Source organism: Leopardus geoffroyi, chromosome D1 (assembly GCF_018350155.1).
Source record: "Leopardus geoffroyi isolate Oge1 chromosome D1, O.geoffroyi_Oge1_pat1.0, whole genome shotgun sequence".
Classification (NCBI taxonomy): Eukaryota; Metazoa; Chordata; class Mammalia; order Carnivora; family Felidae; genus Leopardus; species Leopardus geoffroyi.
In genome coordinates this window covers 69,991,136-70,014,910 of record NC_059329.1, presented here as the reverse complement: position 1 = coordinate 70,014,910, position 23,775 = coordinate 69,991,136, and the positions used below count along the sequence as shown (strand labels likewise).

General features: G+C 36.8%; 1 protein-coding gene across 6 annotated transcripts in view; it reads left to right on the top strand.

The window, feature by feature from the left end:
* BTBD10 (BTB domain containing 10) overlaps positions 1-23,775 on the top strand; it is an 87,583-nt gene that overhangs the window by 1,614 nt on the left and 62,194 nt on the right. The gene's annotated exons all lie outside the window — the stretch shown is intronic.

Genomic DNA, 23,775 nt, shown 5'->3' with positions numbered 1-23,775 from the left:
TCCCTTTGGGTGAAGAGGAGTGAGACTCCAAAAATGTGCTGCGTGGTTTTCTGCTGTAACAGTATCACGTATGGTGAAGCTTTGTTTTCCCAAAACCTACACAGAAAAGCTGCCTATTTTTTCCTTCTTCAGATGCAAGTCCCGTAACACCCTTTTTCCTCCTTAATGGGGTGCTGGGACACGAGACATAATTTGGTAATTTGTTAGTGTGGGGGTAGTGTGACCATCCCTGGAGCCCGTGGATTTGGTACAGTAGTTGTCAGTACTTAGAGTCCATGTTAAAAAGTCGCTAGTCCACACTTGCTAAAGATAGAGCGTCACTTGCTTGGCTCTTTGTGCACTTAGCATATAAAGATTATTTAACTTTTTTTGGTCTTTTAGAGTCGTCATGCTTTTAATTTAAATGAATCTCAATGAAACAGCGCAGTATATTGGTTTTATTTGGACAGTTAGGCACCCCCACCCCCACTCCCCGCACACAAGGCTTTAATCAAGGCCTTTTAGAGAGGGAATTAGGGATAAATTTTGGATGAAATAGACCATAGAGATTGGAATAAGAAGTCTAATGAGGAATGCAACCATAAGGGCCAAAAAAAGTTTCTGTGCTAGAGAGCCCATCCAGGACTGAAGTCCAAGCCTTGAAAATGAGGACTGCAGTTGTCATTTGAATGTAAATTGAAAAGCGGTAGAAAATACTTGGGAAAGGACTTGATGGTTGTTAAGACTGTTTAAAAGAGTGTGAGAATTACTTTTGAAGGTGTAAAGTGTTGTATAAATTTCCCTAACATTTCTCAGAGTTTATGATCTATCTGCTATTGTTATACATAAAGAGGAAGTAAGGGGGATTCTGAAGCATGGAGTGTGGTAATAAACCATGGAATTAACATAGTGTTCAATCAGGAAAGCTTTCAGTAACTCAACAATGTTTTTGAGTTCTTTCACCTTTTTTCTCCCAAAAAAGCTTTCAGATAGGCTTTTTACTTCTATGTCACCCTTCCACCAGTCAGAATATTTTCTTACACTTTTTTTTAAAGCCTAATGAAAAAATATTTTAAAATGTTTTTTTAAATGTTTGTTTATTTTTGAGAGGAGAGAGAGAGAGCTGAGTGAGAGCAGGGGAGGGGCAGAGGGAAAGGGAGACACAGAATCTGAAGCAGTCTCCAGGCTCTGAGCTGTCAGCACAGAGCTGGATGTGGGGCTAAACTCACAAACTGTGAGATCGTGACCTGAGCCAAATTTTTTTTTTTTGTTATTAACTATTAAATTGCAAACCAGCAGGATCTGCTTTGTGTTTTTTTTTTTTTTTTTACATTTAGGTGACTTGGTAAAGTGTGAGAGTGATCTGGAAAATATGCACCTTTCATAGGAGTACATTATGAATAGCAAACTCCTACGCCTTCAGGTACCAGGCAGATGAAAGTAACTGCACTAGAGGGTTTACGCTTCATCTTAGAGGGAATCTAGTTCTCAGGTCCACTTGTTTAGTGCCATACATGAATATGGGCCCAGTTTTCAGCCTTCTTAATAGAACACAGTATCTTTTGATTTTTGCTTGTAGTCTCTTGATTGTTAAAAATATTGACAACTAATTAAAATAGTTAAAAATAATTTAATGTGGCCTAACCAAACCCAAACCTGTCAGTAGTTGTAGCCTGCTTTCCAGTTTGGGACCTCTGTTATAGGTCAGAATGAGTAAATTTTGCAACTGAAAAATAAAAAAGATTTAAAGCAAGTATCCCAATTAGTTTGGAATTTTAAACCTACGAAGATTTGGGGAAAATGTCAGGTCTAATTGAAAACAGGTAAGTTTGGGGCGCCTGGGTGGCGCAGTCGGTTGGGCGTCCGACTTCAGCCAGGTCACGATCTCGCGGTCCGTGAGTTCGAGCCCCGCGTCAGGCTCTGGGCTGATGGCTCAGAGCCTGGAGCCTGTTTCCGATTCTGTGTCTCCCTCTCTCTCTGCCCCTCCCCCGTTCATGCTCTGTCTCTCTCTGTCCCAAAAATAAATAAACGTTGAAAAAAAAAAAAAAATTGAAATGAAAACAGGTAAGTTTAATAGCCAAACTAACTTTTAAGTACAGTAGGGCAAATGGAACTGGTACTTATTAACATTTTAACTATGGAAACAACTGAAGAAGAAACTTCTCAGTATTTATGGTTTAATGACTCAGGGTTCTTTTTTCTTTTTAAATATATTTTATTGTCCAGTTAGCTCACATACAGTGTATACAGTGTGCTGTTGGCTTGGGGAGTAGATTCCCATGATTCATCGCTTACATACAACACCCTGTGCTCGTCCCAACAAGTGCCTTCCTCAATGCCCATCACCCATTTTCCCCCCTCCCCCCCATCAACCCTCCGTTTTTTCTCTGTATTTAAAACTCTCTTAGGCTTTGCCTCCCTTTCTATTTGAAACTATTTTTTTCACCTTCCCTTCCCCCATGGTCTTCTGTTAAGTTTCCCCAATTCTACATATGAGTGAAAACATATGATATCTGTCTTCTCTGACTGACTTATTTCACTTAGCATTAATACCCTCCAGTTCCATCCACGTTGTTGCAAATGGCAAGATTTCATTCTTTTTCATTGCCAGCTAGTATTCCATTGTATATATAAACCACATCTTCTTTATTCATCAGTTGATGGACATTTGGGCTCTTTCCGTAATTCAGCTGTTGTCAGCGCTGCTATAAACATTGGAGTACATGTGCCCATGTGAATCAGCACTCCTGTATCCTTTGGATAAATTCCTAGTAGTGCTCCTTCTGGGTTGTAGGGGAGTTCTAACTTTAATTTTTTGAGGAACCTCCACAGTTTTTCAGAGCAGCGGCACCAGTTTGCATTCCCACCAGTAGTGCAAGAGGGTTCCCGTTTCTCTGCATCCTCGCCAACATTTGTAGTTTCCTGAATTGTTATTTAGCCACTCTGGCCGGCGTGAGGTGGTATCTCAGTGTGGTTTTGATATGTATGTCCCTGATGATGAGTGATGGTGAGCATCTTTTCCTGTTTCTGTTAGCCATCTGGATGTCTTTGGAAAAATGTCTATTCATGTTTTCTGCCCATTTCTATACTGGATTGTTTTTCAGGTGTTGACTTTGTTAAGTTTTTTATACTTTGGATACTAACCCTTTATTTGATATGTCATTGGCAAATATCTTCTCCCATTCTGTCAGTTGCCTTTTACTTTTGTTGATTGTTTCCTTTGCTCTGCAGAAGTTTTTTATCTTGGCGAGGTCCCAATAGTTCATTTTTGCGTTTATTTCCCTTGCCTTCAGAGATGTGTCGAGTAAAAAGTTGCTGTGGCTAAGGTCAAAGAGGTTGTTGCCTGTTTTCTCCTCTAGGGCTTTGATGGTTTCTTGTCTCACATTTAGGTCTTTCATCCATTTTGAGTTTATTTTTGTATATGGTGTAAGAGAGTGGTCCAGTTTCATTCTTCTGTATGAGAGGGACTGTCTTTTTTCCATTTGGATATTCTTTCCTTCTTTGTCAGAGATTAGTTGGCCATACATTTGTGGGTCCAGTTCTGGGTTCTCTATTCTATTCATTGTTTTATATGTCTGTTTTTGTGCCAGTACCATACTGTCTTGATGATTACAGCTTGGTAGTACAGACTAAAGTCTGGGATGGTGATGCCTCCTGCTTTGGTTTTCTTTTTCAACATTACTTTGGCTATTCGGGGTCTTCTGTGGTTCCATACAAATTTTAGGATTGTTTGTTCTAGCTCTGAGAAGAATGCGGGTGCAATTTTGATTGGGATTGCATTGAATGTGTAGATTGCTTTGGGTAGTATTGACATTTTAACAACATTTGTTCTTCCAGTCCATGAGCATGGAATGTTTTTCCTTTTCTTTGTGTCTTTCATAAGTTTTCTATAGTTTTCAGCATACAGATCTTTTACATCTTTGATTAGGTTTATTCCTAGGTATTTTATTTTATGGTTCTTGGTGCAATTGTAAATGGGGCCGATTTCTTGATTTCTCTTTTTGTCGCTTCATTATTGGTGTATAGAAATGCAACCAATTTTATACATTGATATAATCCTGTACATTGGTTTCATATCCTGCGACTTTGCTGAATTCATGTATCAGTTCTAGCTGCTTTTTGGTGGAGTCTTTCGGGTTTCCCATGTAAAGTATCATGTAATGACTCACACTCTGAGCAAAGCTGATTTATAGGTATCTTGTAAGGAAATTGGTTTATTGAGAGGCCCTTTAGTGTACTTGTAATTAATACGTGAAGTTAAATTCAGAGGACCCTCTGTAACTCATCTATGGTTTTGAATGTTTATTGGTTGCTCTGCCATCTCACATTGTCTTCTCAGTCATTGACTTTTACTGGAAGCAGTATTGGTTCCTTGGATTCTGTTCCTGGCAGATGGGGTGAGGAGAAGGTGCATAGATAGAAATGGGATGGGGAGAGTGTGATGTGAAGCAGGCATTCATGTTCCTCTTCTTTACGTTGTACATTAAAAAACTGATTTAACTAGTTTTTCTTGTAAGAATAGGTACTTTGACAAAACACAGTGCATTATACATTGTAGAGCTTGGTGATATTTGTAGGATTGAACCCCGTGGATTAAAGCACATTTACCCATTAGTATGAAATACTTTAATCACATAATCTGATTCATATTTAGTTGGGCTGAAGGGAATGGAAGTTTAGAGGTCAGACCAAGAAGAAAAGTGGACCTTAGGCACATTGAAGGCAAGGTGGAGGGTCTTTGATGGCTGTAAGGGTGAGAGAGGAGGCTAGGTAAGGGAGAGAATTTTGAAAAGGAAGATAAAATGGTGAAGTACCCTTTTGTCTACTGTGTAGGTTTACAAAGTTTTACTAAATTTACCATAACGCCTACAAAGACTACAGAGAATACTGTTTTTTTTATGAGGACTACTTTGGTAGTTTGAAGACTTGATTTTCTACCTTTTAGCTCAGTCTTCTCAAATCAGACTAGTCTACTATCTCTTCATCAGTCTCTCCTCCTCTCTCTAGTATAGGAAGTGAAACAGGCGCTGTTGTAATATGTTTGTTTGTGAGGTGTTGCTGTTTGAGAGTTTTAAAAACATTCTGAAGAATCTGTTGTATATTTGTGGAGATTATGTTTGAAGGGGGAAACATTTTCTGCTTCCTGTGTTTCTGCCATGACTTGTAAAGTAGGAAGTTCTCTTTTGGAAGTAGCTTTCCTCCTTTTTTCTATCTCCTGAGCTGTCTTCCCAAGAAAGCATTAGGTGAAGCTAGAAGGGATTGAGTATGTTTTTGCTCAGTGCCTTTTGGTTCTGTTTTTGGAGCTCCCAATTCTTAGGATGTACATTTTCTGCTTGTGTGTATGGTAGATTTATCTCAGCAGGCTGGGGCCTGAGGAGGGAAAAAGAAATGGAAAGCTACAGATCTAAGTAAGTTTAATTTATGTTTGAAGTAATAGGAAGCTTTTTTGGCAACTGGTTTTAGCTGTATTTTTATCTTTGTCTGACTCCTGTATTTTGTTTCTTTGTTGGTTATGAACCCACAGTAAGGGGGAAGAGGTAGTTATTGGTGTTCATTAAGGGAGGAAGAACTGTTTAATAATTTTTTCTCCTTTTGGATAGAGTGTTTATTAGGGTTCAAGTTAACATTGCATTTCTTCTACTATGGCTTGCTCTGGTTTACTTTGTCATCCTTGAAACACACTTCCTTGCTAAGCAGGTAGCAATCTAAAGCACAGAGATGGAAGACAAGCAATCAGAATTCAGAGATCCTCCCTGAGAGAGGATCAAGAGGTTGGTAAATGTTAGTGGTAGATGATGGGAATACAGTGAGCTGAGTACTTGAAACAGCCCAAACTTGAACATAAACAAATAAAGATTTTATGTAGAATATGTGATCTTATGTCACAGTAGATTGCTGAAGATCAGTAAGATGTTAAAAGATATCTTTGCCATTCAAAGCATCTTTCATTGCCCTTAATAGTTTATATTTTTCTGATTGAAAATGTAAAATAGCTGGGACTTGGTGCTTACTTTTATCTTTAATTAGTTGAAATGAGTTATCTATTAATATTTTTGGTCACAGATTGAAATTAACATTTAGTATTTGGCTGAGGATGACAGTCTCATAGTGAATCACTGATTGAAGTACTTTATTAGAAACTATGCATACCACTTTTCTGAGGCCATTTTAATTATAATCCTACTTTTCTGCTTGTACTACCCTACTTGGGATCATTTAGATCTGAGTTTAAACACAGATGTTAGCTCTATGAGGTTACTTAACCTCTATGAGCCTTTGTTTCCTCACATGAAAAGTGGAACTAGAACACAATTGTCATGAGTTTAAGAATGAAATAAAATAAACTTATGTAAAAGTGCTATGTAAATAGTAAAGTGACTATCACTTGTTAGTACGTTTTTCTGTGTTTATGCTTCAAAAATAGCACACATCCATCAGGGTAAATTTATATCTAGCTATCTCTCTTGGATGGAAACAAGTTCAAATGGCTGTTTACAGCTTCGCTATATTTCTACTAGAAATTATAAAGGTGTTATTTTGTTGTTTTTTATTCTAGTCAGCACTGAACAATAGGAAGCTCTTTTTCTTGCTTTTCGTGTAGGCATCCATTGACTGATGTCTGGAATTCTATGTAATTTGAATGCCAGATGGAATAGTAGCATATAGTAGAGTGAGATGGTTTGGCAATTTAAAAATCATTTATTTGGAATGTCTGGGTGGCTTAGTCGGTCAAGCATCTGTCTCTTGATTTCGGCTCAGGTCATGATCTCAGGGTCAAGAGATCTAGCCCCACATCTGGCTCCGTGCTGGGTGTGGAGTCTGCTTAAGATTCTCTCCCTCTGTCTCTAGGCCCGTGTCCCATTTGTGCTCTCTCACTCTCTCAAAAAAAAAAAAAAAAAAAAAAAAAAAAAAATTAAAAAAATAATCTGTTAGGATACTGTTATCTACTTCTAAAAAAATAAAATCATTTTTACCAATTTGCATTGTTTCCCTTTTGTTTCTTTGATGGTCATTGCTATAGCAGGTGAGTAGAAAATTATTCTACATTTTCTTGGGGCGCCTGGGTGGCGCAGTCGGTTAAGCGTCCGACTTCAGCCAGGTCACGATCTCGCGGTCCGTGAGTTCGAGCCCCGCGTCGGGCTCTGGGCTGATGGCTCGGAGCCTGGAGCCTGTTTCCAATTCTGTGTCTCTCTCTCTCTCTGCCCCTCCCCCGTTCATGCTGTGTCTCTCTCTGTCCCAAAAATAAATAAACGTTGAAAAAATAAAAAATTAAAAAAAAAAATTATTCTACATTTTCTATTTGTAGACTGCATTAAATCTCACCTTAAAAATAAGTTTTAGGGGCACCTGGGTGACTCAGTCGGTTAAGCATCCGACTTCAGCTTGGGTCACAATCTCACGGTCCGTGAGTTCGAGCCCCGCGTCGGGCTCTGGGCTGATGGCTCAGAGCCTGGAGCCTGCTTCCAATTCTGTGTCTCCCTCTCTCTCTGCCTGTCTCCTGTTTGTGCTCTCTCTCTCTCTCAAAAATAAATAAACATTTAAAAAAATTAAAAAAAAAAATAAGTTTTAAAGCTCAGAAACCTCAGAATCTCAATCTGAGATCTCAGATACAAAATTGTACAACAAAGTATTTTGATAATTTTCTTATTCTTGAATGATCATACAAATAGTGCTGAATTATTTTAAAGTTAATTATTTCATTCAGGGCAGCGTGCTTTATACAATGCAGGATTGAATTTGATTTTTCTCACATTTGGAGAGCAAACAACACACTCTGCTCAGCCCTTTTGGTTCCTCATTTGTTAATTGAGACTTTTCTTCAAGACGTTCCTGTAAGATGGTAATTGTGGGGCACTGTTGTTTCCTTCTTATTGAGTAGTCCACATTGTCTGAGTTTCTCTTTTAAAAGTGAATGCTGAGTTATTAGTGGTGGAATTATAAAACCATAATGCTGAAAGTACTTTAAATCATTAATACTCTGATTTTTGGAAGAATAAATTGAAGTGCAGAATAAATCCTCTTACTTGATTTTGATAAAAGTTATTGGCTGGTAGTGGGAAAGCTGAGACTAGAATACAGATCTGCAAGTCTCCTGATTCTGAGTGATTTATTTCAGTTATCTCCCTAGTGGGTTGCATGTACTTCTGGAAGTGTATGAAAAACTTGTTTGTTGTGCTATTTGAAAGAAAAAATAGAACTTCCATTTATATATACTTTACTCAGTCCCTTTTTTAATTTCCATTTTGTGTTTATGTAGTGTATTTATAATACTAGAAAGCAGTATATATGCATTATTTATATACATGTATGCATATGTTGCTGTTAAATTAGTTGAACTCATAACATTAAGAAAAGGGTAAAAGTGTCATTTTAGAAGAAAAGTGGTGTGACATCTTTCATTGCTTTCATTTGTCATTCATTAGTGACTGATATTTAACAGTAGTCTTGAACACTTGTTGGTTTTGAAATTGTTTTACAATGAGCACTTTGAAAAATTACTTATAAAAGTATATTTTTGGAAGTAATTTCTTTTAGACCAAAAAAGTATAATGCAGTGCATGCAATTGGGGACATTTAGCAAAGAGCAAGGAAGAAAATAGCACTGAAATCCCATGACCCAAAGATTATGGCTTCCAGAGTCTGTCGGTCAGTCTGTCTGCCTCTTTTTACACACGCACACACACACACATCTATTCTGTATGTAATGACTTAAAATTTTAAGAAATTAAAAGAAAATTTGAATAATATAACAGATATGTAATTAGATTTAAAAATTAACATTTCTTCCCTCCTCTTTCCTTTCCCCTTCCTCTTATCATAAATGCTTTGATAAACAATATTTGTTAGGATAAAATTTTAAAAGGGTTCTTGTGTCAGTGTATGATATCCTCCAAGTTTTACAATTTATATTCCCCCAAGCTTGAGTAGCCATCTTCTCTATACATAAGCCATCACTGTTTGTCATTAAATCAACCAGCAAACCTTTGACGATTTGATGGGTTAAACATCTCAGATTTAACTTGGGTTTCTTATATTACTAGTGAGGTTGAATATTTCTTCTTTTCCCCTTTTTGGCCACTCATATTCTTTTTGTAAATTGCTAGTTCATGAACTTTGCCCATTTTTCCATCATAGTATTCAGGTACTTTAATATGGATATATAAATATTCTCTATATATTTAAGATTTTAATTTTTTATTTTGTATGTAAAATCTTTTACAGTTTTCTTTGAGTTTTATGTAGTCTAACCAATCCTTCTTGAAGCCTGTGTGCCATCCTAAATCTGATCCCTGATGAACTTTTTACTAGTTTTTGTTGAGAATATTAGCTTAAATTGACTGGCAGCACATTCCTGTTTCTCATACTAGCAGTCTTTGGCTTGATGGTTTTTTTTTTTTTTTTTTTTTCTGAGACTTGGAAAGGCTTAGATACCCCTTCTTTATTCTGAGTCAGCTAATTATTCACTTATATTTTCTCATTGATTTTGTTGTGATTTTATGTTGTACTTTGAAATTTTTAATGTGAAATTTGGAAAGGATCTTCTGCTCAAATAGGTAAGCAGTTAATTTTTTTTAGAACCTGTCTATCTAACCTTGAATCTGTCTGTAATCCAGCTATCTAACTCTTACTGATTTGAAATGCTACCACTAGCACTTTTTATTTTCTGGGAATAGCATTTTAATTGGTTGTGTATTAAATTTGAGAGACAGTGTATATATATAGTATGTTGGAAAAAACACTGAATTTGACTATAGCGGTATGTATCTGTGTCCTAGCTTATTTATTAGCTATATGACATTAGGCAAATAACATAATCCCTTTAAGCCTAAGCCAGTTTCTCAATTTTTTAGGAAGGCATCACCTTATACAGTAGAAGACATCTCTTGTGTCTTATAGGATTGATATGTGGATTAGCATAGATAATATATGTGAAAACCCAACCTGTTATCCAAGGTTTCCTGAATTAGATGCATCTAGCCCCTGTACCTCTGTCCTACTTGAAAAATCTCAGTAAATATTTTGCTGTAGTTCACTTAATGCTGAAACATATTTAACCTACCACTAGTCTGGTAAACTTCCCAAATGAGGATAGCTTCACCTTTTTCTTCAAGAACCCATTTTGATATGTCTTGGTCATTGCTTACTATTCTAGATGGAGGTATTTAATAGGACTGGAATGCATTTGAGTGACATGGCAGTCCTTTTCATTGCTACTAAATCTGCACTTATATTTATAATGTGCATCTACTGTTTAAACAAAACCAAAGAAACAAGTGTTGCAGTTTAGAACGTGCTAATAGTAGGCCTTTTATTTACTTAGAGTATATAAATTAACACAGTGTTCAAATATCAAAACTATATTAAAAGAATACTCAAAAACCTTGCTTACATCTGTATTGCTTTCACCCCATTCCCATCTGTCCCTGTAGGTAACCATTTCTATTAGTGTCTTGTTTATCCTTCTAGAGTTCTTTTTGCAAAAATAAACACATGTATATTTGTATTTATGTATAGATATATGTATATATTTAATTTGTTCAGAAAAAAAAAAAGCTGTATCCTACTTGTTCTTCACTTTTTCCCCCCCCCATCTAATAATATATCTTGGGTATGATCCATAATTGTACATGGGGATCTCCCTTATTCTTTTTTATAGATGCATAGTAGTTCATTCTGTCGATGTACCAGTTTATTCATTTAGCCTCTTTTGACGCACATTCAGATTGTTTTCAGTTTCGTGCCATTACAAATAATGCCACAGTGAATATATTTTGAATATTTTGTTTAGTATTTGTGGAGTTGTATCTTGAGGCTAGATTTTTACAAGTGGGACTGGTAAACATTTGTATAATTTAGATATTATAAAATTTTTCTCCATGGGGGTTATATTGTTTGTTTTTCATTAGCAGTGTATGAGAATGTAGAGAATATGTGTTTCTCCTCAGTCTTACCAACACAGTTTATGGTCAGAATTGGAGATATTATTTTGCATTTCTCTTATGAGTTAGGTTGAACATACTTTAATAGATTGAAGGCCATTTACCTTTATTTTTCTGATAATTTCCCATGTCTTTTGAACATTCTCTATTTTTTGTGGGGGAGAGCTGTGGGTTTTTTTCTCTTTTTAAAGAGCTTTTTATATAGTGAAAAGTATTTTTTAAGTTTTGTTATTTCTGCTGCTTTTTGTAGTACAATGGTGTTTATTTTTATGTAGTCAAATAAGAAAGGCTTTACCTCCTTCCAGATTATAAAGGAAATCACCTATTTTTTTTCTAGTATATGTATGATTTCAGTTTTTATAATAGCTGATCCATTCGGAGTTTATCCTAGTATTTGTGAGGTACGTGTTCAATTTTATGTTTTCCCAGATGTTATTTATCCATTTGTCCCAATACCACTTATTAGTGTCTGTCTTTTCCTCAAGTGATTTGAGAAACCACTTCTTTATCATATATAAAATTTCTTCATGTTTTGGGGATCTATTTCTAGACCTTTTATTCTGTTCTGTTGTTTTGTCTGTCTATTCATATACCAGTATCACAGACTTTTAGTTTTTGTAATAAGGCTCAATGATCTCTGAATATAAGAAAGTAATTTTATTATTTGTTAAAATTTTTTTTAACGTTTATTTTTGAGAGAGGAAGAGAGAGCTCAAGCCAGGGAGGGGCAGGGGGGCGGGGACTGAGGATAGGAAGCAGCCTCTGCTGTCAGCACGGAGCCTAACATGTTTGAACTCACAAACAGCAAGATCATAACCCAAAGTCAGATACTTAACCGACTGAGCCACCCAGGCGCCCCGAAAATAATTTTTATTTTATTTATAAGTGGAACATTACCTGTAATATTAAGATACAAAGATATGTATAGTGTGTGTGTGCAAGTAATTTGTCTCAAGGCAAATTTTAGATTCCTTAAAATGAAACATTTAGAGGAGAAAACTATTTTGGTGGGGGAGGCCCTGATATTCTGCCTCTAATTGTGCTGGCATATATGATAGTTACTAGCCACATATCGCTTTTTAAATTTAGATTAATTAAAATGGAAAATTAAAAATTTCCTCAGTTGTACATTCTAAGTGCTTAATAGCCACATATGGCTAGTTGCTACTTTTTGTACAGTGTAGACATAAGCCATTTTCATTAAAACACGAAGTTCTGTTGGGTAGCACAACAGTCCAGAACTTGAATATACTTATGGCCTTTTCTGGCCTATTGAGTTGATGGCAGATAAACAAGCAAAAATCTGAAAGGAATAGAAGGTAGCAGGGATAATGAACAGGGCAAAATGGAACAGTATAATAAAGGTTATATGAAGGAAATATATGACTTATTTAAAAAGTCTCAGAAGAAAAAAAATATTTTTTAAAGGGTCATGGAGGAAAAAAGAAAACAATTAAGAGTCTTTGTTTAAAGGGTGCTTGTTCTTAGGAGTTGAATGTAATCTCCTTTGATTTAGGCACTTCATCAGCTTATTGGAGATTTGCCTATATTAAATTTTATGTCAAGGTGATTTGTTCAATTAAGATGTTTCCAGTTTTGAATGCAATGCTATTTGGTCATACAAGAAAAGGAAAAATAGGGACATATGAACAGAAAACAAAACTTAAAAAAATTTTTTTAGAATATTAAAAAACTCCTAGGTCTTTTGTGAGTTTTAAGAATTTAGCACTATAAACAGCATCTAGTTCTTTACAAATGCTATCCATGTAATGCAGGTACTTAGAAAATGCTTAAGATGTGGAAAGATTTTCAAACATTCATTGATCTGTTTAAGATGGGATAAAACAAATAAACATTTCTTGAAGTGTTAGGGCCTTGACTAAGAAGTCAGCAAAATTTGAATAGAAATTCTATGGGGCGCCTGGGTGGCTCAGTTGGTTGAGTCTGGCTTCGGCTCAGGTTTTTTGGTTTTTCAGGTTTTCGGCTCACAGTTTGTGAGTTCGAGCCCTGCATTGGGTTCTGTGCTCACGATCAGAGCCTGGAGCCTGTTTCAGATTCTGTCTGTCTCTCTCTCTCTGCTCCTCCTCTGCTCACATGCTATCTCTTCTCTCTCAAAAATAAATATTAAAAAAAAAAAAATTAAAAAAATTCTCAGTTTTTAAGAGTCTCTTATGCTTTGATGGGGGGTGGGAGGGAGGGGAGGGTGGGTGATGGGTATTGAGGAGGGCACCTTTTGGGATGAGCACTGGGTGTTGTATGGAAACCAATTTGACAATGAATTTCATATATTGAAAAAAAAATTCTATAGAAGTTGTAAAATCAATTACCTCAAAGATTTTATCTCCAAGTAGCTCTGGAAGATCAGGGGCTGAATGTGAGTTGGCATTGGAAATTTTACATTTTGGTGGATTAAATAAGGAGGCCTTTTAAATAGCCAAAGAACTTTACTTTTAATGGAAATTCCATGCAATTTTATTAAATCTGTGAATATCTCTAGCGGTTAGCAAAACGCCTGAAGAAATGTTAAGTACCTAATGAATACATTTTGAACGAAAGCATAAATCATTTAAATTTGATATCATGGAACTAGTTACACAAAATTTAGTCAGACATAATCTAGTATAAAAATAACCTGAATAAACTTCTTAACTTTATTCACTTGCCTTACTTTAACTGTAGCCAATCAGAGAAGGACAAGCCTTGACAATTGAAAGGGCTTCCTTCTGTGAAATTGACCCACAGCTTTAAGGAATATTTTGGGGAAACTTAAGGGTCATTTGATAATATTATTTAAAATGTTTTCAGGGCTATTTCCTATACTTTCCCTCCTTTGACCCCACTTTCTTAGTGTATATTTCCTGAGAGAAAGTATTGGCAATAAAAATTGAATTGTTATAATTTTTGCTCATTTGAGGGTAGGATTCACATGATTGGTGCTCTTTACCATAACTAAAACATGGGTATAATTATATGATACTATTCTTTTTTAATACAAGCAACTAAGTTAAAGACTGTCCAAAAATCTTCATAATTTATATTTCCCCTTTACTAATAGATTGTGTTAAATGAAATTTCTTTCATCTTAATGTTAAAACATTTTGCAAAAGCTTATATATCAGTTGTACTAAGCTGTGGGGACACACTTGAATCATACTTTCTTCTTGCCCTTAAGGATCTTACAGTTTAATACAAGACACGTGGCAGAAACATTCTACCAGTGCATAATGATGGGGCTTAGCACATGCTACCCCAAAATGTGGTACCTTGGCATATCGATTACTTTAAGCTGAGGGAATGTGAGAAATGGCATGTGTAGGATGGACTTTCTGACCTGTCCCTAAAGCAAGTCAAAAAACCCTCATGAGAGGTATCTTCCTTTTCCAGAGGAAAGGATTATTCTTCTCTCTGAAGATGAAGGGATACAGAGAAGAATCTGAGGAACAGGCAGTTTGCTACACTTAGCTCATACTCTGTCCTGTTATATCTTTCCACAACTTTCCACTCTTCATCACATAAGAACTAAATAAGAACCCTCAGGTTAATAATTTCTTCAGGTTTTCATTTCTTTATGAACGCTCCAGTGTCATATAAAATTTATATTAAACAAATCTGTATGCTTTTCTTCTGTTAATCTGTCTTTTGTTACAGGGGTTTCAGTTGAGAACTTCCAAGGGTAGAGGAAAAAGATGTTTTTCCTCTTCTATAATATGTATTGACATATTGTAGAAGCAGTCAGAAACAAACAAACAAACAAAAACTACACTTAAGCAAGTAAAATTAAACAGGGAAGATAATTTCTGTAACAGAGCCACCTCCAAATACTTTATTGTAGATAATGCTGTATTATGCAAACAGCATGTGTTATATTCAAATACTATAAGGAATATAGTGAAAAGTCTCATTCCAGCCTTTCTGCAGAGGCAACTTTGTCATAAGTTTTATGTGATATTTATAATGATTTAAAAAACATATGCATGTATGGGTATATATATATATATTTTATTTATTTATTTATTTATTTATTTATTTATTTATTTATTGTGAACTCACAACCCGAAGATCAAGAGTCACATGCTCTACTGACTGAAACAGCTAGGCACATCGTGTTTGGTTTGCATATGTATTTTTATTTTTTAATTTAATTAAAATTTTTATTTAAGTTTATTTTTATTTATTTTGAAAGAGAGCAAGTGGGGGAGGGCAGAGAGAGGGAGAATCCCAAGCCCCATTGTGGGGCTCAAACTCACAAACTGTGAGATCATGACTTGAGCTGAAGTCAAGAGGCAGATGCTTAACCAACTGAGCCACTCAGGTACCCCTGCATATGAATTTTTAAAACATACTGAGGTACATAATGCACATCTGTACCTTGCTTTTTAGTGTAGCAATGTATCTTGGAATATTTTCCTTATTAGTATACATATTATCTATCTGATTTTTACTGATTGCATGATATTATGCACAATTTTAACCAGTTTGTTTTTGATGAACATTTAGATTGGTTTCAGGTTTTTGCTGTGACAAATGTGTGAAGTCAAGGAGAGAAAATAGATGTATGCTTTTTGTGTGTATGTGTATGTTAGTATAGTGGTATGTATAATTAGAACAAGGGCTGAGCAGAATCTTAAGCTTTTAGTGTAATACATAGATAGAATATATTGGATAATATGGCAGACAGACTCTGAGGTAGTTCCTCTGATCCCTGCTTGCTGGTGTTCATGCCCTTTAGTGTGAGCAGAATTTGTGATTTCCTTTTAGCCAGGAGAATATGTTAAGGGTAATGAGATGTTCCCTGATTATAAAACTCCATTTTGCCAGCATGTTTGCTATCTCTCCATCATTAGTTTTGAATCCTACTACTATGAGGAAATGAACTATTACAATCACAGTAAGCTTGGGAGTGGATCCTTCTCTAGTTGAGCCTCCAAATAAGGATCTGGTCATGGTTGACACCTTCATTGTGGCCTTGCAGAGGACCCAGCTAAACTCCGCCAGATTCCTGACCAGCAGAAACTGAGAAAATAATATGTGTGTTGTAAACCATTGGGTGGGTTTATGGTAATTTGTTATGTAGCAGGGGACTTTTATCTCCAAAAGAGAGAATTTTAAAATTTTAAGCTTCTGGGATACAGCAAGAATGCTATGATAAAAATAACTGAAGGAGTTTTTGCTGAGGTTAGAAACGAGGATGGTTGGTTTGTTCTTCCATGCATTAAAATTTATGGGTAAGCTAACAGTGAAATAATTGTTTTCATCTAAGTACTATAGGAATGACATAAGGTTTTGATTTAGATGCTAAAAGTGTTATCAGCAGTTTTGTCTAAAGTGCGTGGTTTTTTGATGACCCTGAAAAGTCTAAGGTATTTTTGATGTTAAGTAGAACAGGGAGGGTCAGTTCCCTGGAGAAATAAAGATAATTGAAAGTGAGTAGAAATCCTATTCCTCCCTAATCATTCATCCCCTGCTCCTGTGTTGTGATTATTTTAGTGTTTTTTTGTGTGTTTTTTTGAACCGGGACATGGATGATACCCGTTTCATCTTTTTATTCCAACCATCTAGCACATTATAGGTGCTCATTAATTGTTGAGCAACTTCCTAGGAATTCTCATTTTCTGTGATCTCAAAAGGCAACTAGAAAGTCATGAATGAGCTAATGAAATATACAAAATTTTCATTCAGTAGTCTATTAGAGAAAGTCAGCAATGTGCCCAGCACTGTGTTACTATGTAAGGTTTCCTGACTCATATTTTTTTAAAGTTTATTTATTTATTTTGAGAGAGAGAGCAAGCGCATGTGCTTGAGCAGGGGATGGGCAGAGAGGGAGAGAGAATGCCAAGCAGGCTCCTTGCTGTCAGCGCAGAGCCTGACTCAGGGCTCAGACTCATGAACTGTGAGATCATGACCTGAGGCAAAATCAGGAGTCAGAGGCTTAGCTGACTGAGCCACCCAGGTGCTCCCTGACTCATCTATTTTTTATAACAATTTGATTGGAAGTTATAGGTAATAGAGAAAATAATGGTAATGAGAATTATGTTATTTTTTCACATTTAAGGAAATTGAGGACTTGGAGGTTAAGAAGCTTCTACAAAGTCATACGACTAGTTGTTCTGATTCCAAAATCTTTTTGTCTTAGTCACTTAGTATTGTGGCAGAAGTAGAAAGGTTCCCACCGGTTTTCATTATCAAAAGTTATGTGTGTCATTATGGCAGTGAGCAGTGGGAAGATAGCTATAAGTATCCTTGATGGTAATGGGGACAATATGATTTAGGTTTTTTGATTAAAACTTGGTTTAAATATGTCATGCTGATATGTTTGATAATTATAAGTATTAAACATCTCTGCTAATTTTTTCACTTTCTTTTTGAATTTCTTTGTAAATTTACATCCAACAAAATTCTCTTTCTGGTGTGCAGGTCTTATGAATTTTGACAAAGGCATACGGTTGCATAACTACCACCACCGCAATCCAGATATAGAATAGTTCCATCACCCCCCCCCCCCCCCCCCCCAAATTAACTTGTGCTGTCCCTGTGTAGTTCCCCAAGCCCTAGGCCCTGGCTGTTCTGTTCTATATCCCTGTCTTCTCAAGAATGTTATAGAAATGGAATCGTCTGGTATGGAACCTTTGAGTCTGGTTTCTTTAGCTTATCATAACACTTTTGAGATTCCATTTTGTTGAGTGTATCAGTAGTAACTCTAATTACTTACATGTTGTATTGTTAGATGCTTTCCCACCTGTGTTTACAGATAACATCCAGTCTTTGTTTCTCTGTAGTCTATGGATTGGATAATTTCTACTGGTCTGATTTCAAGTTCCCTTATTTTTTTCCTCATCTTGTGTGCTGTTTTGCCCATCTAATGAAATTTTCATTTTAGTTATTCTTTCCAGCTACAGCTGAAGTTTTCATTTTTTGATAATTTTCATTTCTTTATTGAGAATCCCTTTCTGCCATTCATCAAGACCACCTTCTTATTGTAGTTCTTTGAATATATTCCTTTAATTGTTTAAATATGTGGTTTGAAGTCATTCACTAAATCCTATATCTGGGCCTACCTGGAGTCACTTTCTATTGATTGCTGTTTTACTTTCTTATTTCTTTGCATCGCATAATTTTTGGCAGAAACCAGGGTATTGATTATAATGTTCTTATGAGTATTGTTGTTTTGTTCTAGTGGACCATTAAGTTGCCTGGACTCAATCGCAAACATTGTTTCCCAAGCAGTGTATACCATCTGATATCTGTGCTTAGTTCTTACTTCTTCCAGCTGCTTGGTTTTTAGTATGGTCTCCTGGGGAGTGAGTGGAGGAAAGTGCTCCTGCCACCTGTGTAATTTGGTGATCAGCCAAAAATTTCGGCCTAGATTACATTCACATTTTGGAGCTCACCCTCCCTGTACTTCCTCTACTTTTGGATATTCCCTTTTAATTTCTAGCTTCTCTGGCTCTGGTGGTTTCTGTCCTCTGACACTCTTAAGCCAATAAGGGTTTCAGCTTTCTGCTGCTTGGGCTGTGTATGGTTGGGCCTGCACTCAGTTTAAAAAGCATCAAACTCCTAGATCTTAGGCCGTGCAGCTTTCAAGGGTAAATTCCTCTGTAGTCTACCACAGAGGGCCTGGAGTCTCTCCTCCATGCATGTGTAATTTAGCCTAGTAGAATTTATGTTTAGATTTTGGGTCATACCTCTGTGTGGTTCTTTCACTTCCAGTATGTCTGACTTAAATTTCCAGCTGCACTTCTAGTTCTGAACTGTTTTCTCTACTACTTTGAGCTGTGTGGCTGGCTGGTTTCCTTCACCATATTTCTAGGGGATTGGGAAGGGCACTCAGCATAAGAACTTCATCTGAACACAAAATTCTGTTGCCTTTCACAATATGCTCTTCTTTCACTACTTTATGCTTTGGGATATTTGCCACTGCTTTTAAACAGTAGTTTTAAAAATATTTTATCCAGGTTTACAGGGGGCCTGGGTGGCTCAATTGGTTAGGCGTCTGAATTCGGCTCATGTCACCATCTCACGGTTTGTGGGTTTGAGCCCCACGTCGGGCTCTGTGCTGACAGCTCAGAGCCTGGAGCCTGCTTCGGATTCTGTGTCTCCCTTTCTCTCTGCCCCTCCCCTGCTTGGACACACTCTCTCTCTCTCTCTCTCTCTCTCTCTCTCTCAAAAATAAACATTAAAAAAGTATTTTATCGAGGTTTAAATCATTGTTATCTGTAGGAGGCTCACATGATTTTTACTTAACTTGGCTGCCTGTACAGGTTTCTTTTCACCCCTCTGGTTTACTTTTCTTTTAAAAGTTGCTTCTAGGGGCATCTGGATGGCTCAGTCAGTTAAGTGTTGACTCTTGATTTCAGCTCAGGTCATGATCTCAGGGTTCCTGAGATTGAGCCCCATGTTGGGCTCTGTGCTGACAACGCAGAGCCAGCTTGGGATTCTCTCTCTCCCTCTCTTTGCCCCTCCCTGCCTCTCAAAATAAACTTTTAAAAAGTTGCTCTCACCTGTTGTTTTTATTATTTTTTAAGTTTATTTATTTTGAGAAAGAGCAGAAGGGACAGGGAGAGAGAGAGAGAGAGAGAATCCCATCAGGCTCCACACTGTCAGTGCTGAGCCCGACAGGGGGCTCAAACTCACAAAGTGTGAGACCATGACCTGAGCTGAAATCAAGAGTCTGAGGCTTAACGGACTGAGCCAGCCAGGCAACCCCCTCCTCCCAGCCTGTTCTTTTTCTTTCACAATTATCTGTAGCAGTATTCATTCTCTCCAGCCTCTCCAATTATTGATGTGGTTAAAATATCCTCTGGATACTTGCCTTTCTTTGCAGCCAAAGGCAGTCTTGGCTCTTCGGGCTGGTATCACTGTGTGATTTTATTCTTTTCATTGTTTTTCCTCTTACTTATCAGGTCTTTGTCTCCAGTAACCACCACACTTGAATTACTTTGTTTGCAAAGTTTGAGAGATAAAAACAATTTTCCGTTAATAGAAAAGTTCTCATATAATGACACTATTCAGAATGAGATCCCAGTAGGATGAACAAAGCCACAAGATGGCTGAACTTTAAAAAAAGACATCTGCTGGCTGTAGGGAACAAATGTTATGAATTTCTGTATACCTAGCTTAGTATGTTAGAAAGAACATGGGCTTGGGACACCTGAGTGGCCCAGTTGATTACGCATGGACTCTTGATTTTGACTCAGGTCATGATCTGGTTGGTGAGTTTGAGCCCGCGTTGGGCTCTGCACTGGCAGAAGCCTGCTTGAGATGCCTTCTCCCTCTGTCTCTGCCCCTGCCCTTCTTGTGCGTGTGCCCTCCCTCCATCTCTCTCTCTCTCAAAAAAAAAAAAAAAAAAATAAACAAAAAAAAAAGAACATGGGCTTTCTGTTAGACTGGGATTCTAATGTTAGCTCTAAGATCTTTTCATCTATAAAACATTATTATTATTTTAAAAAAAAATTTTTTTTTTCAACGTTTATTTTATTTTTGGGACAGAGAGAGACAGAGCATGAACGGGGGAGGGGCAGAGAGAGAGGGTGACACAGAATCGGAAACAGGCTCCAGGCTCTGAGCCATCAGCCCAGAGCCCGACGCGGGGCTCGAACTCACGGACCGCGAGATCGTGACCTGGCTGAAGTCAGGCGCCTAACCGACTGCACCACCCAGGCGCCCCTAAAACATGATTATAATATTAGCTTGTTTTGAGCTTTAAATAGGAGAAAATTAAACTTCCTAGCCCACTGATACATAACATAGAACAGAATAAAGTCTCCATGTACTATCCTTTTTTCAAAAAAAAAAAAAAAAAACAAAACTTTTCTATGAATCATTGCCGTTAATACTACCTGGAAATAGTATCCCAAAGACCACTTATTTATGTTATTATAATCTTGAAGATTCTGTTCCCCCATACCCCCTTTTTAAATAGTAATATCCAAGAGAAGAGAAGTAATTGAATTGCCTTTTTCCTAGTTGACTTTTGACAGACAGTCTCCTGAATGCATGTCTCTAGCCAGTTGGCCTAGTTGTTCCTCCCTCTGCACAGATTATATCTAAATTATTTAGAATTTAGATTATTTCTTGTCATAGGCTCTGGGTCTGGAGTTTTCTCTTGTCCAGCAAGGGAGCGGATGCAAAATTGAAATGCAAGAGAGGCTAATGTCTGGGAGGAGACAGGAGCCCCTAGTAAGGGTCCTTGCTCTGACCCTTGCTCCATTTTTATTAGGATCAGAATGGGCGTGCACAAGGATACAGTGAAACCGTGGACATTAACTCATGGGCATGGGGAAAAGAGGTTTTGAAGATGTGCAGTGTTAGGGGTTTGGGTCAGTACAAAACAAAATTCTGGTGCTGGGCGGGAGGTTGTATACAGCAGACAGGAGGCGCCACCTCTGTTTACCTAAACTGGCCAAGAGGACAAGGAAGACGAAGCATGCTACCTCAGGGTCAACAAGGCACCTTTCTTTTGCTAATTAGTTCCACTCAGGGCAACTTCTGCTGGCTGTTTTCCATAGTCCTGTTTACATGTTTACCTATTTTGGTCCTTCCTTCCTGTGAAAGCAGCTTTCTGCTATTTTACTAAGTTGGGTGGCATTTCAGCCCTGAACACCTAATCTTGTTTACCTCATTCTTGATGCTTTCATCCTGAGGCTTTTCTATTCCTATATCTTTGTCCTGTACTGGGAGCCTATGCCCTGTTTACCTAATCTTGTTTACCCAAACTTGGGTGTGTTCATCCTGTGGCTTTCTAATTCTTTGTGCCTTGTTAACCCATCAGTGCAGTCTCAGGGAATTCCTAAGTTTATTCCCCACAATTTCTGTCATGCCTAAAAAAGCAATGAACTGTGACATGTTTTCTAAGAACTTTGTTTCTAGTAGTACAGTAATTATGTTTTTGATGATTACAAGATCCATACAATAATAAACTTTAGTTTGCCTTGTATGAAGTATACACTGAGGAGCCAAAAGTCCTCTATTTTAAAGGATCTTTTTATGGTAAGGAGTTTAGATCAGGACATGGAGAGTCATTAAAAGTTCTTAGATAATTTTGATTACAGTGCAGCTAGTATAGACTGAATGGTGATAAAGAGGTCAACCAAAATCCTTACTGATACATGTTAAGGATTCAGTTGAAGGCAGCAGGCTTACGAACGAAAAGGGAGAGGAGTCAAAATTTTGAAGTAGACTTGATGTTGGGAAATGAGAAGTCAAGGATGACTTCGGAGTTCTTGAGTTAGTGAATAGAGATGACATTAGCTGATGTGGGAGGCCAAGATAGAACCTGGCATTGTTGAATTTGGGGTGCTTATTGAAGAATTCAGATAGAGATAATGAAAACAGTGTATGTAGTATGTAAAACCTGGTGTTCTCAAGGGTTTGGTCCTCATGGTTTTTTTGTCCGCTGTCTCCCTGGACCCAGCAAATGAAGATGGAATCCTAAAGAACACCCAAGTTTTAATGGAGATGAAGAATTGGGGTAATGGTGTAAGAACTATGCAGGTAGGAGAGAGACACAGGAGTAAGTGGTATGTGGAGCCATCAACTGAGGCTTTTTTCCTTTACTAGGGTGAGATTTGGAGCACAGGAACAATGCCCAACTTGATTTAGCATCTTATAAATAGCTTGGCGTATCATATTTGGTGTTCAGTAAGTCCTTGAATGAATGAATGAATGAATGAATGAATGAATGAATGAATGAAATGAAATGAAATATAATGTCACTATGATGCAGAGATTGATTAAAATAGAAGAGATTATTACACATTTCAAACTAGTATATGTGTGTCATTTACCTTTTATCTATTTGTAGTCTTGTTTGTAGCTTATTGATAACATTTGAAAGTATGCCAGCACATGTAGGCAAATACAGGCATTTTTTTTTCCAGATATCGCAGTTTGAATTTCCCTTGTTTTTAGCCTGTTCGTAGTCTTGACTATTGGGAGTAAGGATTGGGAAGAAATCTTTCACATGGTGATACCCAAGTTTTATTGACAAATGTAAATATGATTTTTCAGTTGACCTTTTTGATAACTTTCATCTGAAATTCTTTACTTTCTTGTGTCTGGCTGTAAAATACATGCTTCTTAATTTTCATAGATTGATTAGTAAGACCTACTGGTATTTCCCATCTGCTACCTACATGCTACCCACTGTAAAATGTTGAAAAATGTAGATCTGAATTTGCCTTATGTATTCTTTGAGGTTCTGTTTTTTAGTCACTTTCTCTATCATTCTTCCCCCAGTGGACATCTTTGGGTATCCAGAGGGGTGTGTCTTATAGGTAAATGTCAGGAGGAGATAAAAAAACGCTCTTGTAAAGAAATATTAATGCCTGAAATAGCTTATTGGAAGACCTCTAAAGTAAGGAAAAAATTCTAAATCTCATTCTACACAACCTACTAAGCCTCTCTATGTCTTTATTTTTCCTTTTTATTTTTCTTGATACTCGTTACCACCTTTTTCTGACTTTTTCCTTTGTCTGATTTGTTCTTTCTTACCCTTCTCTTCTGCCTCATCTCTCCTGTACAAATAAGTAGATACAATATCAAATTGAAGTTTAAAGAGTTTCTTTTTTAGTAAATACATTTTTATAATTAAAAACTGAAGTGAGATTGAAATTTTTTTTTCAAAATAATTTTATAGTTTTTATGTTCCTCTGATATCTGATTGATTTTTAATTATTCACTGATCCTTAAAGAAACAGGTTTCCTTTTCCAGGAGCATTCAGCATATAAACTGTGTGGCATTTACTTAGCAATTTGAATTAGCCATTGTACAATTCTCTGACTTTGCGTTTTCTATTATTTTTTTAAGTTTATTTAAGTAATCTCTACACCCAGTGTGGGGCTTGAACTAACAACCCTG